The sequence below is a fragment of the Camelus dromedarius genome, chromosome 6, assembly GCF_036321535.1.
Source record: "Camelus dromedarius isolate mCamDro1 chromosome 6, mCamDro1.pat, whole genome shotgun sequence".
NCBI classification, from domain to species: Eukaryota; Metazoa; Chordata; class Mammalia; order Artiodactyla; family Camelidae; genus Camelus; species Camelus dromedarius.
In genome coordinates, this window is record NC_087441.1 from 90,511,945 (window position 1) to 90,524,875 (window position 12,931).

Here is a 12,931-nt window from a genome sequence, read left to right on the forward strand (position 1 = left end):
GGGAGAACAAGCCACATACTGCACTAAACTTAATACTCTCATCTGCCTTTGATTTCCCTTCCTTGCACATTTACTGGAGGTGAGATGTGTTTAATTAAGGTTATATACCAATAAAAACCAAATTATTATTTGCTTTTACCCATCAAATTTGTCTATATAGAAAATGTTTTCCAATAATAAAAATAACATTTATTAACCATAAAATTTCAAATAATTTTAAAACACAAAGAGTAGAAAGTAAGAGTTATCCATCTCTTGCCCAGATATATTTTATTTCCTTTAAGGAGTTTAACACATATCATTCAATACCTTTTCTTATATATATATATATATACATAAAGTATATTTTAAATAAAATGAAATAATACTATGTGTAAATTTTACAACTTGCTTTTTCATTTGACAATATATACTGTAGACATCTTTTCATTTGAATTTACATTGCTTTACCTCATTCTTTTTAAAGGCTGAATAGTATTCTACTGTCCAGATGAAATAAACTGTATTAAGCCCTCCCTACTGAGCCTGGTCCTCTCCCCCGTAAGGTGCAGGCCCCTGCATCTGTGAAGGGGAGACGTGGTCTTGGGGGAAGAGCAAGATGTGCAGACAGAGGTGAGCAGGCAGGGAAGCAGGGCCAGCTGACTGCCACTTTCTGCCCCTCCCCTCTGGCTTTCAGCAACGCTTCCTTCATCCTACAGTTACATGAACTGCCTTTTTCTCCTTTCAAGTTTCAAAATTCCCTGCACTCAAAGAATTTTGGAGAAACATTACATGAGCATTTTCTGATTGTTCATTTCAGATTCCTCCTTCTCTCTGACAACAACACATCTGGCACTAATCTAAATACTCATGAAGCAAGACCAGCAAACTCACAGAAAGCAAGAGGGGAAGGACCCCCTTGATCTTTCAGTCAACATGGAGGGTTAAAATTGTCCAATTTAAAAATACAGCTGGGCAGATAAGAATAAGAGATACTAGAATATTTAAATCAAATACTTCTGGCTAACTGAGTTATATTGCCAAGCATTTAAGTCACCCTCACTCCAAGAAAAATATTTTACCAGGAATCAGGCCCTTAACAAATCCTATAAAACAGAAGTTAAATAGGACTATCTGCAGACTGATGGTAAGGGTCTATTATTCTCAGAATGCTGGGCCTTTAATTTCAGAATGAAATCCAAGCATGTTACCCAAGCAGCTTATACCTTATATAGCAGATGGTGGACATCAATGGGACAGTTCTGTGTTACTTTGTCAACAACATCTGAGATGGATTGCATAAAATCCAGGTTGGTGAACAGAATTTTGTACAGATATAAAAGAAACAATACACATTTCTCTCAACAAACTTTTTTAAAATGTAACTTTAACAAATACAGAATTCACTATGACTTTTAAACCATCACATTGGAATGAATGTGTCAAATTAATCCAAGTGACTCTGTGCGTGGATTGATGGTGACATGTCCCTTCAAGAGATGAAATGTGTGGGTTTAGAGAGGGAAAAGAAATCAAACAGTAACAAAGAAAGTCCAGTCCTGCTTTAGAATACACAGTGACTCAAACTTTATATGAGATTGTAAAAAGCAAGTGCTCAGTGTATGTGGCATGTAATGAAAAATATTGTAGATAATGAGCATGTGATGTATAGACACTAATGTCATGAAAAAGTTAGCCAGGATATAAGAAAAAACCTAGTCAGTGACTCACACTGTAAATCTGAGCTAGAAGACTGGGAATGGGGAATGGTGGTGGCTTCTAGGTGAAACAATCAATATGGTAATAACCATGTTATTAACTAAAAAATCTTACATTCAATTCCATAAGTGAAATAAGCTAAAGTATAAGTAATTCAATTACAAAATTCTTAAAAATGCTTTAAAAATCATGAAAAGTGTCAATGTGCTCGAGGGAAGAAGAAGGCGCCATGCAGCTGTTCACTGGACTTTGCTGGTTTATGTCTATTTTAACTGAAGACTATCACGAGCGAATGAGTGCCGTGATATCAGGTACTGTCAGACATACATTGTGTGCCATTTCCCTGAACAGTCATACACATCGAAGAACAGGCAGTGGTTTGTATTTACCTATTAAATGTAAACTGAATGAGGCAGAAAAATATACCAAAATACAAATAAAGTCCATTTTACTTAAACCTTAAAATATTGCCTCTTAGTTACTGCTTTTACAAACGCAGTAATAATTCTTTGTGACTACTTGCTAAACTGATGATATCTTTAATTCTTCTTTCCAAGGCTGTCCTTAGACAGATGCTTTATATAACTTGCAGCAGGGAACACAGCAGGACCAGCTGTACTGGGTTAAATGTTGGACTGGGGATGGATCGTCATGTGTGATGGGAAGGTTATATGTACGCTATCGTACTCTTATACAGAGGCAAATTCCAATCAATCCTCGAGATTAACTAGTTTTCATATCAGTAGGAGATGAATTTCAAATCCATTCTCTTCTATTGCTCTTAAAGCTTCTTCCTAACCACTCTTGGTTTAACCAACCATTAACTGTTTAACAGATAGCCAGACCCAAAGAGGATCATGATGAAACACCCAGTCAAGTGCGTGGACCATGCAGGAGCCAGAGCAGCCACTGAAGCTGCAGCCTACACTCCCAAGGTCCTCCCTGAAAGGTGGCCACCTCACTTGGGAGCCCCACGGGTAGCCACTCTTGCACACACGAGGTGACAGCATTGCTCCACACACGTCATTCTCTGCACACTCAGAAAGCAAATGTCTTACCTCTGGGTGAAAGAAAATTTCAGGGCCTGGGAAACTTTCCTAGCCAACATCGATAATGAATTTCTTCTGGCTTATGGCATTGTTCCCTGTTTGCTGTTTGATCCACTTCCGCTGATCCACGTCATACTTGGCAAACTTCTTGACTATATTGGGGCAAATGTGACAGTACTTCTCCTGCAGACACACACACAGAGATGTCACCAGGCATTAGCGGCCACCCAGTCTGCCCTCCGGCAAACACCCAGTAACTCCAGCACCACAAACCCCCGACATCAGTCCTGCCCAATGCCACAGCTCCAAGGGACACTTACTGGGCTCAGTGATGTCTAACAGCTATGCTCTGGCCACGTACTCTGCTTTCTTTCCAGCTCTGATGTTAGTCCCAGCCTCACTGTGTCACATGTTGCTGCCTACTATCTGAGATGATGTCTGACGGTGCCTATCAAGTCCCTAGTCTCCATCTCCTCTCTTCTTACTCCTTGTATGCCCCCACGTGGCACCTGCCCAGGCACTCGCTGCCACCCACTGGGAAAAGTAGACCCGCATCGCAGCCCAACCCAGATCTGAAGGCAGCAGATCTGGCCCTGTGGTCACCACATCCGATTGTCAGGTGGTTAACCTGCTCTGCGGTCTGACACAGCACACTCAGTGGCTCCATGACAGAGAGTTAGTGAGTGCCTAGGCACGTGGGATGCACAAGTGAATAAAACACACACAGACCCCTGCCCACTGGCCCATACACTGGCTGAGACTCAGAGTAACAAGTGACAGTGATAAATAAGTAAATGGCAGAGCAATTTATAAGGTGCTGGGACCATGAACCAAAGGAAAGCCCGACTTTGACAGGATGGAGCTGCCACACATTGGGGCATGAGAACCCGCTCAGTGCCAGCCCCAGCCTGTGCTGTGCAAAGTGTTTCCTCAGCTGGTGATGCCTGACTGGGGGTCTCTGGGTTGATCATCTGTCCTTAGAGCTAACCTCACAAGAACAGCAGTTGGCCCCTGGGTACCGGATTCTGAAAGTCAGCTTCCTGTGGGCCAGGTGGGCTTTGTTCAATGCCTGCACTTTGTCAGGCCCAAAGCTGGTGCTCAGGAGGACCTCTGAAGGCATTTTCATGATACTAAGTTCAAAATTTCTTAGAATCCCTGAAATGAAACCTAATACCATCCTTGGTATACTCTGCACAACTGTAAGACTGATGGGCCAGACTTGCTACACACCCCTGTGCTCACTGATAACTGAGTGAGTGGGTCACCCCATACAACTTCAAATCTACCAGGCTGAGGGCAGAAACAGTAAGTTGTCCTAAGACACCAGGTCAATGTCTCGCAGCAACTCAGAGGCTTAACTGAAGGCAGGAAGTGCCTCCACAGTGTTGATGGTGTGCAGTGTGTCAGCCCCAAGTCCTGGACCACCACTGTCCCCACCAACAGAATCCACGCATCCACAGGCCCACTCCTGCCCACAGGGGCAACAAGACACAGGGTAACTCTGACCCACTCCCACAGAGGGAAGTGGGGCAAGAACTAACTGACAGCATGGATGGGGTGGCTGACCTGCAGGGAACACAAGGAGCTCTTCCACTGCCTACCTTCATGGCTGAGTGATACATTGTCACTGCCCAAATGGGCCAAACCTGGTTCAGGGTCAGAGATGGACCCCAGAGAGCCAGTGAGGAAGGTAAAGCCCACCACGAGGACTAGGAGAGCAGCCTCTGTCACAGTCAGCATACTCAGGGCCCTTCTCACCTGCATGGCCACCCCGACAGTCAGGAGCCAGAGGCTGTGAGACATATTGGTAACAGGAATGGGGAGGTGAGGGAACTTGGGTCAACTATCCAAATTTATTTCCTTGAAGAAACACAAGGAAAGGACTAGGGGAAGTTCTAGGAAATATTTTAACATAAAAAGAAAGTCATGCTACTTCTGTAAACCTTCCTCCAGGGGGAAAGGATTGACTCCCATGGGCTGCCCAGGACCACACACCCAAGCTGTGAAGTGACCCATCCCTGGAAACTCTAGTCCTGGGCACACCCGGGCACCCAGCCACCCTACTCACACCGGCTCTGACTCGCACCTGTGCACCCTGTCCTAAAAATACCTCTCCGTCCACCAAGAGTGTCATGCAAAATGTGGGACTCCCCCAGGCACTAACTTTCCTTCAACCAGCTTGTTACTGGGTGCAAAAGTGGGAGGGAAGGGAGGAGGCTAACCTCCCTTAAACTCCCCTGCAGCTCAGAAACTGTGTGTTCAAGGTCACATGTCACTTCCATGCTTAAATTTTTCTCCAAAAACAAAATCTTTGCTCTTTATATAATAATTATCCTTGTATTACTAAGAATCTCTTCATTTTGACTAAAACAAAACAAAAACAAAACAGTAATTTGTCCTGATTTTGCAACCTGAAGAGAAAATTGCTTTGAAAGGGGTCTGTCAACTGCTACCTACAGAGTGACACAAAGACCAAACCGATGGATCAGTCAAGTGGGCATTTTAAATAAGGACCAATGAGCCATTTTCCTCCGAATCTTACTGATTTAATTTTAGAGCTTCCTGTAACTCCTCCAGCATGGTAACAGAGTCTAGAAAACACAGGTGGACTCTGTTCAATGATTCACCCTAGAACAGCATCACTCTGAATGGTAATTCTCAGGGTACAGAACCACACACAGCAAGAGCTGGAAATGAGTTTGAATTCTGGCTGACTGCACAGGATTCCTCACAGTCACTGCTGCTGCTGTCTGCTCCTTACTCGGGAAATGAAGCCTGGAGGGAGAGGTGCAAGACACATTGGCTAATTGAAGGTTCTGTCTAATCAGGCTCCAATTAAATGACATCGTACTAGGCAGGATGCTCAATACCAGTTATCAAGCTGCTCTCATTTACAGCTGGAGAACTCCACAAGCATCCATGTTCAGAGAAGAGGCTAAGTTTTCAGCCCCTTAATTCAAGTGGTAAACAGATGGAGACCCACATTCATGGGGAGGGGAGGGAAGGCACAGTGGGAGCAGGGGTGGTGGCCACAAGGGGAAGTGTGCAAACACTATTTCTCTCTCACCACCAAACTGGCCCATTTCCCATCTGTTTTTACCTTAATGGCCTTTGTGGTCTCCAGTGGTTGCTCAGGAGGGATTCCCACCTCCCTCTCCCTTGGCAGCTGTTGAATGAAATACATATCTCTATCTGCAATAGGGATGTGTTTGATGCAGCTTCCAATTACCTAACCTTCCACCTGGGGAGACAGAGAGGCAAAACACCATGTGAGTAACTCCAGGAGGAAAGCCCTCCCTGGACTGTAAGTTAGACTCCTGCCCCCACCTGCCCTGGCAATGCAAGCATTTACTGAATCTCCACTCTGTGCAAAGCTCAGGACTGGGGGAGGGGGAATAAAATGACCATGCATGCAATTCCATTAGGAGAACCTGAGATGCTCTGTAAGAAAAGTGGCCTTTCCATTAGGAATGTGAAGAGAAAACCACAGAAGGCAGTTAATTTCCAAAATGCTGCTGTCTGTCCGAACAATGGGTCATTTTATTGTTCCTCTAACAAAAAGGAAAAAGTTTTAACTATTAATTTTATAAACATTTTTATTGAGTTATAGGCATTTTACAATGTTTAGTCAAATTCCAGTGTAGAGCACAATTTTTCAGTTATACATGAACATATATATATTCATTGTCACATTTTTTTTTTGCTGTTTAACTATTAATTTTTAAACCAACTACAAATTGGCTTGCACTTAAAAGTCAACCACCTGGTTAGCATGCAGGACTTAGAGTGTGACAACCTGGACTCAGATCCTGGTTCCACATCTGTGGGCAGAGTAACCATGGCCACATCTGTTAACACATATGTTTCAGCCTTGGCACCTTCACCCATCATATGCGGTGAGTGGGTGCACAGAAGAGACCCAGTGACAGACAGCGGGTCAAGTACACAGCATGGTTTAGGCATGCATTAAAGTCTCAATAACCGATCTGCTCACTCTAGTAAGAGCTGCACTTGATAGGAAGGAACAGTCTGGCAGGTACCCCTCAACCCTATGCTATGTGAGATCCATGCTGGGGGGAGTTTGGATCCACTCACCCAGCTGCCCTCCCGGACCAGTGACCAGGCTGTCAGCCATCACCAGCAGGAGAGGGCCAGGAGCTGCTGTGTGGTCCCAGGTCCTCACCAGCCCCCTGGGGTGCCACTCAACATGCAGGCCACAGGCTGGGAAGGTCCAGCTCATGCTGGTGGGAGTAGCTGTGCAGAGTGGACAATGTCCCCACCTGCACCAGGTAGAGGAGGCACTCTGAGCTCCCTGATGGCACTGGCTGCTTGTCACACACTCATGGAGACAGAAGGCTGGAGCAAATCCTCATCCATCTGACAGATGGATCAGTTCCACTATGTACAACACAGTTACCACTGAAGTTGCAAGAACAGTGACAGAATTCCTCTTATGTCTTCTGAGGTGCCCAACTTCTAGAAGTGAGAGAGTGTGTAGCCTTTCTCAGGAGCCCAAGCCAATTGTAAAATATTTAAGATCAAGATAAAAGATATGTACACATTATTAAAATAAAAAAAATCATAAGAACAGTAGCTCTCACAAACAGAAACTATTCACAATTTCTATACTCAATACATTACATATAACATTTTCTAAAATTAATTCAACCCATGTTGAGTATCAGCATCATCACAGATTAAATATATTAAAACAAACCACAGCCAATGGTAGGAAAACAAGTAAGTGAGTTGTGCTACACCCACATGATGGGCTGTCAGGTAGTTACTAAATATCTTTCCACAGAGTATTTAACCATAAAGATACATCAGGGATAAGTCAATATGCAAAATACAACCTCAGGAGCACATTGTACAATTAGAACATGAAATCAGATGGAGGGTATCCCAACTGTGCTTAAAATGTGTGTTGTTTGTCTAAGAAAAAGAGCTCAGTAGACTATACCAAAAAAGTGTGGCACAGTCCTCTGGGCAGGTTTGTGGGTCATTCTATTTTCTTCTTTACATTTCTCCATTTTACCTAAATTTTGTACAGTAAATGTAATTTTTATAAATAGGGGGAAAAAACTGCATTAAGAAACAGAGAAAAATTTGAACAACAACTTTCTCTGTGGGCCTGCACGTAGTGTGAAACTTGTTTCAGATGCACAGGGGAGGCCAGGAAGCAGACCCACAGGCACAGGCCCTGACCTTGGCCTGCACTGACCTCTGAGGACGTGACCTCAGAGAGGAGCCAGGCAGGACCACACAGCAAGTGGCACCTAAACACCTCACACCCAGGAGGGGGCAGTGTTCTGAGACTGGATGAAGGGGCTGCGAGCACAGAGCATGCTCTGCAGGCCTCCTGCCTCTCCTCACCCCCGGGCAAAGGGGACACTGGCAGGGTGCAATGACAGAGGGGAAAGATTTGGCTTTTTCCTCCTGACTGTAGACACATCAGCCTCCCCCTGCAGTGATTTCTGAACTTTGAGGTATTAAAGCACCAGCATATTAGTACATCATCTCTGCAATGTCCTGAAATAAAACAGTGACTATTTTTAAATGAAATAAATGAATTGTTTTTTAAAAAAAAACTAGTTTGCATTTTTTAAATTTGTCTTAGTTGATTTACAAAATTCTGTTAGTTTCCAGTGTATAGCATAGTGATTCATTTATTGCATTTTTAAATGGAGCTTAGCACATAAACACACAAACCTATATTTGCACAAAAGATACTTGTAATACACAAAATAACAAACATTAGTATCAGGGGTTGCCTCCAAGAAGGGACGTGGAGAAGGAAAGGCATGTCTGAATTCCCAATGTAACCCCCTCCAGATAGCTTCAATTTAAAAAAAAAAAAAAAACTTTAAATAATTCATTTAACTAGTCCATTGTACCAAATGTATATATATATATATATATATATATTATATATATAGTCTCTTGAAGCCTGAATTAGAAATCACTTCTGTTATATTTTGAAAATTAAAACCAAAAAGTGACATTGCAGAGCATCCTACAAGTCAAGGTGAACAATCTCTCCTTCTTGGCTCTTAAATAATTTTTAAAAAGCAAGAAACAAATCCTCTCCAGAGGATTGTCACAGAACACAAAATCATCCTCCAAATGTTCATGTGCCACACCCACTGATACCCAGATTACAGTTCAGAATGAAAGCCAGGAAAACCCTCCTGTCAAAGTGACACCGGGGCCAAGCAGAGCCCAGGGACATCAGACGACTGCTGAAACCAGACTGCACAAATCTGCTACTGCAAATTTCCAACTGCCAGTGCCACAGACACTAGGCATCTTCCACTTTCTCACACAACTGTGTTTAAAGGCTCTTGTTACCTTTGCTAAGTACAGGTATGTCTTCAAAAGTGGTGCTTTAATTAACAGAAGGGTTTTTTCTTTCACTGCTTCCTTCACCTCAAATCAGGTTAGGCCCACAGACAGAGCAGAACTCGGGGCCCTGCTGACCATTGGGATAGTGTGAGTGACCCCATCCCTGCTGTCAATGATGATTCCTGTTAATGTGTGTTCACCAACTTGTCATGATGTCCACTACACAGCTAAGGCCAGCACTGCCTTCACAAATACCACAGAGACCATCAGCATGGGGACTTTCTCAAGTGTTCCACAAGCCTATCTTCAGGTTGGAGCAATAAGCCCTTTCTTTCTTACTGAGACTGAATGAACTTTCCCTTTCCCTACCTTCCATCTTCCTCCCAAATCCAAATTCCAAAGTGGACAACTAACATGTAAATTCTGTGCACTTAATCTGGAGGAGTCAACTTCTCAGTAAGATAAATCAAAGCTTTGCAAAGAAAAGCCAGAGAGAAAGGAATCTTATTGTGGAATCAGGAGGTTTTAATTTCTAATCCACTGGTTCCCAGTGTGGGTCCACAGATGGATTGCAATAAGACTACTTGTGGGGACTTTAGAAAGACAAAATACTGGGCCTGGCACCCAGAAATTCTCATCTGGCAGAACCAGGATAGTGGTTCTCAACCAGGGGCAATTTTGCCCCCAAGGAGCACCTGGCAATATCTGGTGCCATTTCTCGCTGTCACACTTGAGGGAGGGGAGGCTGGTGGTGGTGCTTCCCCTGGTGGGTCAAGAACAGAGATGCTGCTAGACATCCAACACACAGCTCAGTAACCTCCCCTCCCCTGAGGACTGCCCGATCCAAAATTTTGAGGCTGGAAACCCGTGGTCTGATATAAATTCTGAGAATGTGTATTTTGAAAAAAACACTTTTGAGGAGACCTTGCTGCATAGATCACTTTGAGAACCACTGGGCCAGTGTTTCCTGAAGTGTCTCCTACTCCATGGAACAGAAACAGCTTAGGGGTGGGGGAATATTTCTGGTTAAATTTGGAAGTGGTGGAATAAACAGAGTTTCCTAATGTAGGCATTTTCAGAGCCTTTAAGACATCACTGTCTACTGAGAATCACCACACAGAGGACACAGCATGTGGAATCTTCCAAGTTAAACATCTATGCAACTCCTACTCTTTTTTCCTACAAGTAAGGGAATAGAATACGCAGGAAGCATTTTGGAAAACAATTTTATCATTTATTCCCCCAAATTTCAGTCAATTCCCTTATATAGAGGCAGATACATTACACCTAAAAACAACAAACCCCCCCACGAAGAACAAGCAGCTTCAGGGGAAGTTCTGCAAACTCATGGAACCACAGGAGCTCAGATCCACAAAGGGAAACCCTTGAAAGACATTTATTTTGTTTCATTTTGTTTTGTTTTAACAGATTCTATAGTATATTTTCTTTTTTATGATCAGAAGTAAAAGAAGCCAAAGAACCACACCTACATATTGATCTTGTCTTCCTGAGGATACCTTAGATTCTAATGAGTGTAAACAGACAAAAGCTGAACAAACTCTACACCAGCAGTAAAAACATAAATCACAGAAATTGCTCTGTACAGTGTTTGAGCTCAGACCTGAATGGGATGAATTCCTGTGAACTTGAGTGCATGGGAAAGGAAACCACATGACACAATCTTACAGAGGCCTCTAGAATCACCATTTCTTCCACATTAGACAACTAAGGTCACTTGGGAATCATGAAAGTCACTTGTCCTTACCTGAACTGCAATGTAGAGTCCCGGTACATTAAATAATTTGAACATAATTTCTGCAAGATATTCTTTATTTTCTGGTGTATTCAGAGGAGGTTCTGTCTGTAAGGAAATATTCACTATATTTAGTGTTCACCCAAATTTCATGTAATTACATCAGAACAGCAAAATGTTAATCTAAAAGCATGTTCATTAAGATGCTGTACAACTCCTTAATTTGACAGACAGAGTACACCCAGAGTGATTGATTAAACATATTTTGGCTGTGAGGTTTAAAATCTTTGAGAGAGTAAAGCCTCTCTAAACACTTCTGCTCTTACTAATCCACCCCAAAACAAGAAGAAGCTACAGAAAAGGAAACTCCACCTCGGATAACAGAACACCCAAACACCGTGAATCTGAAGAGACATGCACTGAGCTGCCAAGGGCAATAACAGCCCCACTGAGACCAGATGAGTGAGGACATAGAAAGAGAACACCAGTGACTTCAGATACCAGGCAATATCCAGTTCTCCAGAGAAGAGCAAAAGCAGAGAGCCCTTGCTTGGAGTCAGAGCAGTCTGAGCAGCACAGCTGCAGGAGCCTCGCTCCCCAGGCCCCTCCCCTCAGAGCACAGGTGGCAAGGTGAGAAGTTACACCTCCACCATCTGCTGTGAGAAAGACAAGCCTGGGACAGAATCTGCTTCAGCCAGACACTGCCCACCACCCAGCCTAAACCAGACACACAGCCAGTTAAGAAAGAGCTCCCCTCACTCAAAGATGAGGAAAGAACACAAAAAGACTAGCCAAACATCAAATAAAAACACTCATAGAAAAAGAGTGGAGAGAGAAAATAGGAAAAAACAAATGGCAGATAAAAAACATGTACCCAGAAAAATATAAAAATAAAGCAGATGAATATCATGACATAGATATCCGAGTTTTTTAAAATGTCTATTTAAAATAATAACTATTATCTAATAGGAGGAAATTAACAGGATTACAGAAAGATAAAAATAAATAAAACTGCTTTTTGTCATTCAGCAATATGTTGAACATTTTTCCATGTTAATAAATATGGATTTACATCACATATTTAAGATAGGGGAAAAAAGAGAGAGAAAAGGAGAAAAAAAAAAAACAAAGAAAGGGAAAAAAATCTAGGCCTTTTGGCAAAAAAATAAATAAATAAAAATCCACATTACCCTTTGTTATATACTGAGCTGTGTGTCCCAATACTCTTATGCTGAAGCTGCAACCCTCAGGTGACTCTGTTTGGAGATGAAGCCCCTAGAGGGGTAATCCAGGATCAGTGAGGTCACAGGACAGCACTAACATCTCTGCAGGATAAGGCAGAGGGATCAGGGAGCTCTCTCTCACTCACACACAGAGGAAGAGCCACACAAGGACCTGGTGAGAAGGAGGCCATCTGCAAGCCAGGAAGAGAGATCTGATCATAAACCAACCATGATGGCACCTTGATCTCAGACCTAAAGCCCCCAGAGCTGTGAGAAAACAACTGTCTGTTGTTGAAGCCACTCAGCCTATGGTGTTTTGTTAGGCTTATTGAGCAGAGCAACATACTCTTAAAGCAGAAAAAGGGCAGCCTGTCTTGGCCATTGGCACAGCTGCATGCAGGACACTGGGACACACAGGGCCACATTTACAGAGTTTTCTGGCAGGAAAATATGACCCCAGAATTCTATATCTGGCCACACTGCCAATCAAGTCTGTTGCAAAAACAAAATATCTTTAAACATACAACAACTTGAGAGAATTTGGTTTCTATGAACCCTTCATGAATTAACCATCAGACAATAAGCTTTAGCCAAATAATAAGAATGCATAAAGTACAGCCAAAGACTTACAGTGAGCAAGTAGTCCATTTAAGATGTAGGGATAAATTCTTTTCTTTTCTGGGAGAATCTATAGCTATAGAACAGAATGTAAATATTATAAATTAAAACAACAGGAGTAGTATCAAGTTGACAGGCACAGATGGAAAGGAGGAAAATATAAAGACACTGATGCCCTTGTGTCATGGAATCAAAAGATATTGTTTTCTTGGTAGAGCAGCAGAGACACCAGTAAACATAAAGTC

The 12,931-nt window shown here is 42.8% G+C and overlaps 1 long non-coding RNA gene across 1 annotated transcript in view; it reads right to left on the reverse strand.

The window, feature by feature from the left end:
• The window catches only part of LOC135321558 (uncharacterized), a 941,446-nt gene that overhangs the window by 15,050 nt on the left and 913,465 nt on the right, over positions 1-12,931 (reverse strand). Inside the window, exons 10-13 of the long non-coding RNA XR_010381412.1 lie at positions 10,858-10,953; positions 6,843-7,246; positions 5,848-5,988; positions 2,757-2,930 (exon numbers count right to left, since the gene is read on the reverse strand). This is a non-coding gene — a long non-coding RNA (uncharacterized LOC135321558). The remainder of the gene's footprint in view (positions 1-2,756; positions 2,931-5,847; positions 5,989-6,842; positions 7,247-10,857; positions 10,954-12,931) is intronic.